Source organism: Helianthus annuus, chromosome 16 (genome assembly GCF_002127325.2).
Source record: "Helianthus annuus cultivar XRQ/B chromosome 16, HanXRQr2.0-SUNRISE, whole genome shotgun sequence".
NCBI lineage: Eukaryota > Viridiplantae > Streptophyta > Magnoliopsida > Asterales > Asteraceae > Helianthus > Helianthus annuus.
The window spans coordinates 24,317-31,156 of NC_035448.2; positions in this window are offsets into that span (position 1 = coordinate 24,317).

Consider the following 6,840-nt stretch of genomic DNA (forward strand, 5'->3'; position numbering starts at 1 on the left):
TCATTGGTTCGTCTAAAGGGGCTGCCGGTTCGTGGCAACTTCGTCTTCGATGACGGAGGTTGAAGATTTTGGTTATGTATTGTTTTGTCTGCTAGATATCTTTGCATGATGTGTAGTAGGCTAGGTTTGATGTCATGTCATAGGTTCTTTTATGATTGTTGGCTTACATATATGGGGCATGTCCTGTATATGAACTAGTGTGGAATTCATCCTCACTACTTGTACTTATTTGCGGTTTATAATAGATTCACCGGGGTAACCCTTTACCCAAAAAAAAAAAGATTCAATAATCATAATCTCTACATGGGCTTTCCAACACAACATGTAAATACTTATGAGCAAACATTCAAGAACAAGAACTTTAAGCATGCATATGAATTCAAAGAACAAGACTAAATGACAACATGAAGATTAACAAGAACAATCATCACATCTACTTCCATATTATCACATGTTCATAAGCTTCAACATAGTTTAGACAACACAAGTGTTTAGCCCATAAGGCTCATGAGTACCAAATCAAGTGCAAATAAACATAAATTGTTCATGATGGAGTAATCTAACCAAGATAAAGACAAGATTAAAATGATGTTTGAGTAGATCTTCAAGTGATTTAATCCTCTTCAAGGCTCCTTCTTGGCTCCAACAAGCTTCCAAGACCAGATTCTTGAGAGAAAAAGTCACCAAAATGCTCCCACTCCTTTGCAAATGAGCTTAGAACTCGTATTTAAACTCTGGGCGTTTGGCACTACCATGCCACCTTTTGGCACGGTCGTGCTTGGCAAGTGTCAGACCCACTTTCTCGAATGTTGACCAAGTATGCTACCATTTTGGGAAAAATCACGCTCAAAAGTTCCCGAGGTCGCACGACCGTGTTTGGGCCTGGTCTGGTCATGCGAGCCGATAGTGCTCGGTAACAACTGGGTCGATCTCGGAAACGAGCTGATCAGGAGCTGAAATTGACCTGGCACGGTCGTGCCAGTGGTTGGCACGGTCGTGCTCCCCTGAATTTTGATGGTGCTTGTGCTGGATGCTAGTGTTGCCTGAGAGTGCCGATGTCGGAAGGCCTGGCACGGTCATGCCAGTGTTTGGCACGGTAGTGCCATATCTGGCAGTTTGCTGGAATGCATCATTTTCGCTCCATTTTGCTCCAAAAGCCTCCGTTTCAACACCGGGCCGAAGCCAGGACCTGTATTTTCACAAACAACTCAAATGAGTACCAAAATCAATGAAAATACAAAGAGTTTTCGCATAAACGGGGCGTATTTGACGTTTAAAAGATGTATAAATTCTTATACATCAAACATCCCCACACTTGAACTTTGCTTGTCTCAAGCAAACTAAAATCAACAAAACTCTCTAAATGGCAATCATCTCAACTAGCATTTCATAAGCACAAACAAATAACTTGGCTCAAAACAATCAAGGAGTGCTCGATATAAAGAAACAACCGAAAAGAAATATGTAAAACATGTAAAATATGAGCAATGATCCATCTTAGAAATTCCTACCAATTCACCAAGCATCCTCACCATGTTCACACACACTCGGCTTAATATAGGTGCACATACAATTCATGGAGTATGTTTAGAACACTCGATGCCAAGACGATAACTATGCGATATCATAAGCTTGTGGAAGGATCAAATCTAATCACTCGGAAAAAATATAGCATAAATCATGAGGTCTTGGTTGGGTTGTAACTTGGCTTGGGCTAAGGGTATGGAAGTGGATTTTGAAAAGTGGCTAAAACGGTTGTAACCCGACGGTTTGACTAACTAAAAGCATAATAAAAATAGAACTATACAACTAAATGATAACTAACCGAGAGCTAACCAACAAGTATTTCTTTTTGCTCCCAAAATCGCTCTAACAAAGCCATTTGGTAAGGCTCTTTCAACTATTTTTTTTTAGATAACTCATGCTTTGGAGAGAACTAAGTACGTCTACTTAGCTAAAAACTCTTGATCATGAGGGATGTAACAACTAAGAAGAACCTATACAAAAGCTACAAGTTAATCATTAACCGAACCGGGCTTCCAACCAAAAATGGGTTAAAAATATAAAAGGCTAATTTGGCTAAGTGGCTAATGTTTTGGGGTTTTCAAGAAACGAACGGGAAAGGCTCAATTTGGTTTAACTAGGGGAATAATTTGGGTAGGGAGGTGAATGAAAATGGCTAAAATGAAAAGGTTTCCTAATGCCTCAATCATTTCTATGCTTGTATTCTCGCTTTGTGGCCTCGAAATGTATACCTAACACAAGTTCTAAATCGAAAAAGTTATCCGGCACACTCAATCTTTGCCCGCAAAAACATGAGCAAAAATAATCCTAAAGCTATAAGGCTCAAAAATAACTCACGGAAACGAGCGTATTGGGTAAATATGCAAGGCAAACAAGTAGGTCAATCGCTTGATTTCTCATGCTCCATTTTATACAAAAAAAAAACATATTACTTGACGGTTTTCCTTACACGAGCAAAGCCCCCTTTTTGTGCTAACCCAATTTATTTATCAAAAAATTTTGGTGCTTATTTCGATACTTATGTTGATTTGATTTATATGCCACAAAAATTATTAAAAGAGAGCTTTGCATTATTATTATTATTATTATTATTATTATTATTATTATTATTATTATTATTATTATTACTATTATTATTATTACTATTATTAGTTTTATTTTGACAACAAAGCTCAAGCGATAGACCACCTCCCCACACTTGAATTGTACATCGCCCTCGATGTACAACAAAAAATTGAATAAGCAAAGGAATTGCGAATTCAATATAAATAAAGGAATGCGGGAACACGAAAACTCCCCTGAAACATAAGGCTAGAATCGGAACAATATGAAGCAAAAAGGAGTATCCACAACAACTACCAACACATCCACCAAGCCAACATCTCACTGTTTATTCAACAGAATTTGAGCCAACACTGCACATTTAGCAAACATGGTCAAATACACAAGAATCTTACCCAACCCATTTTTCCCTTGCCTTGGTTTATTAATTTAACCCACTAATCAAAACAATAAAAACTAAACATCTACGACGGAGGGGTGTACGTACGATGGAAAATGGCACACCCCTCAAACATGAAATAGTAATAAAAGTACGAGATGGGGAGCGGGACTAAAACCTCTCACCGGGTCCCGAAGGACCGGCGTCGTCCCTGCGATCAAATCTGGATCTACGCGCAAAATGCGGCGGCGGCTGTGTGTATGGATGGTTGAGTGAGTTCGCGATGTGCTGCTGCGAACCAAACAACCAATCCATGCTACGTCGGGTCTGCTCGTACATTTCCTCCATAAAGTTGCCCGGCCGGTGTTGCTCCGCGCGTATGAGACCCACATCTCGCCTCACTTCTTCTTGGTCTAATGCCAGCCCGTCCATGCGCCTTCAGAGATCCATCGGTGACGGCTCGTGAGGACCGTAGGCGCCATAACCCCCATGCTCATAACCTCCACCACCAAAGCCACCATACACTTTATCCCAATTCGGGCTATCAAACCCGTGAATCACCTGTCCAACCTGCATGTGGGGGTTCGCTCCTCCAGCGCCCCCATCCTGCCCCTGAACCGGGATATCGTGCATGTGCACATCGTGATCGCCACCATCACCATCATCACCATCATCACCACCACCTTCCTCAACTACAGGTAGCGGGTCCCAAATTCTTCCCATTCGGTCAACAAGCTTCGGAATCCCGTTCACTTTCCTGGTCAGATACATCGAGTTCAACTGTTGCAAATCGAGAAGGCCGTAGTCGCAGGCTTCGGTTAGGTGGTTTAACCGAACCCGATAAAATTTGGCAAGTCTAGTTGCAAAGGCTCCTCCACAAATCCGTGACGTGGGTGTCGAACCAACGCCTCAAAATATCGATTCTGCAACGCTGACCGCTAGGTTGCAGTTTGAACCAGAAATGATGCAGTATAGGGGAAAGAGGTCATGGGTGGTGATGTTCCCTGTGCTATCACCTCGACCTCCGATCACGTGGAAAATGGCGCTCCCAATCTTGCAGGTTACCATGAAACAGTTCCGAGTCTATTTCATCGTCTTCATACAACCCCAACACCGTCCCGAATTGACTCATTGATTGGTGATGCCATTTCCTCCCCAACCGGTATTTAACACCAACATTTTTGTCATAGACATCCGAACATGGGAAGGTGAATCGGAAGGATGCGAAAAACTCGATAACCAGCTCCACGTATTGGGGTTCCGCGATCTCAAACAGACGGGACCACGGGGGAGTCATCAGATCATTGAACCTCTCGGACTGTCCGAGCAGGTCCAAATCCACCATCTGCAGCCTCCTCATGGGCTCAATAAGGTGCCGACGGGCCCATAACCTCTCCACTTCCGGGATACAATACCCTTCCCTCGCATTGTTTGAGAACCTCAAGTAGGGGTGATCCATCTGCAAAATTGAGACAAGATTAATCAGCAGCCAAAACAAACAGACAAAAATTTCGGGACTGGACAATATGGCACGGTCGTGCCACCATATGGCACTACCGTGCGAGACCTGCAAATCAGTGAGTTTATGAAGATTTCTGGGAAAATTATGAAGTCTGGGTTTTTATTCCCCAGGAGCACGACCGTGCCATCCCACGGCACTATCGTGCTCGGCCGTAAACGGCTCTGATTTGAACCACGATTTCTGTGAAGCATGATCGTGCCACCATATGGCACCCTCGTGCCGGACCGATTTCCGGTGACTGATCTCAGCGATTTTCCGAGAAGCACGACCGTGCCACTATATGGCACCCTCGTGCCACTTGAAGTTCTTGGCAGAATTATGAAGATCCGACGAACAGTTTGAAGATCACGACCGTGCCACTATGTGGCACCCTCGTGCTTGACGGAACCCAGGCCGGAAAAATCGCTCAAAACAGCCCCAAAACCCCGATTTTTTCAACTGTGTGCTTAGGGGTTTTGTAAATCGGACCATTGTGGTTCAAATCGACACAAAAAACACTAAAAACGGGCTTGAATCGGGTGATTTAGACCAAGCCCTAAAAACTTAAAGAACTACTATGAAGAACACTAAGAACATGACCTCAAAACACATAAAACTAGTTAGAAAAAAGGAAGGATTCGTACCTGGAATGATGTTGGAATGAAAGAAAATTCTTGGAGGAAGCTAGGAGATGAGGGGAATCGTGAGTGCTTTTAATGGGCTCAATGAAAAAGATGAAGTTATGAAGAATATGGTTTTGAATGTTTATTAAAGTGGTTCTATTATTGATTCTGCAAAGGGACTGACACCAATTGTTGGGGAATGCCAGAATTTTGACGATAATGCTAATTTTCGGACTTTTTTTTCGGATGTAGAAAATAGAATTTTATGTAGACAAACTCCTTGAACCCGGGGCACTCACGAAGCATCTCCTACCAAGAAAAAGAACCGAACTAAGATACCTGAGAGCTGGCAGCAAGCTCTAACATCCCTCGCGACCAGAACGAACCACAACCTGAAAATAAATAGACAACCACACACAAAAAATAATAACAAAAACAATAATAACAAAAACATGCTAAGTTTATTTACGAGTCTTCAGCTAGACTCACCACCCCGAATTCATTTGTTCTTGGGGTGGAGGGTAACAACCTCCTCACTCGGGTCAACGGGCCCTCCAACATAAGCCTTTAGCCTATGCCCGTTGACTTTGAACAACCGGCCATCCTCATGGCCTATCTCCACGGTCCCATAAAACACTGACCGTATAGTGTAGGGGCCCGACCACCGAGATTTTAGCTTGCCAGGAAACAACTTGAGACGTGAATTGTACAACAACACACGATCACCCACTCGGAATTCTTTCTTGTCCTTCAAGCGGGCATCATGGAGCGTCTTAGTACATTCCTTGTACAGCTTGGAGCTTTCATACGCATCGTGCCTAAGCTCCTCAATCTCGTGAATCTGCACAAACCTGTTCTCACCCGCAGCAGCCATGTCAAGATTAACTGTCTTCAAAGCCCAGTATGCTTTGTGCTCGAGTTCAACAGGCAAATGACAAGACTTCCCATAGACCAATTTAAACGGTGTGGTGCCTATAGGAGTCTTGTAGGCTGTCCGAAAAGCCCACAGTGCATCATCCAATTTCTCGGACCAATCCTTACGGCTATAATTAACCGTCTTCTCTAGAATCCGCTTGATACCCCGATTAGTAACCTCGACCTGCCCCCTCGTCTGCGGATGATACGGTGTAGAGAATCGATGTTGTACACCATATCGGGGACTGGTGGACCCCAAAAAAAGAAGAAAGATATTTTAAATACGGAGATAATACTTGTAGAAAAATTTGAAGGCAAGATTAAAAAAATTGAAATTTAACACCTAACAAGAATTTGGTAGGTATATATTAACCACATTCACATCCCGTTCATCAAACTCACCCCTATCCTTAAAATTCATAAAGTTCTACTAAGAACTCACTACATCACATCCACCATTTCATTACCCCACCTCTATATTTTGAAAAATTGCTACACTAGCTTTATATTTGAAAAGCTATTATTCATGTTCCATCAAATTATTTCAAGTGTATAAAAACGAGATAATATAATAAAATAAGTGTTTGTGAGTAAGATAAAAATAAAAATGATGGATGAGATGTGAGGTTATTTAAAATTAGAGAGATATTATGACTTTTAGTTAAATTATAAGGTAGAAAATGATGAAGGGATGTGCATTCTCTAACAAGAACCAAACTCATATTAAACACTAAAGACCTCACAAGATTTGAACATTAAGCCTGATCCACGACATTTAAATGTTTTACAATGCTTACTCAAACCTAGAGGTGGCAACAAAAACCCAACCATGATAT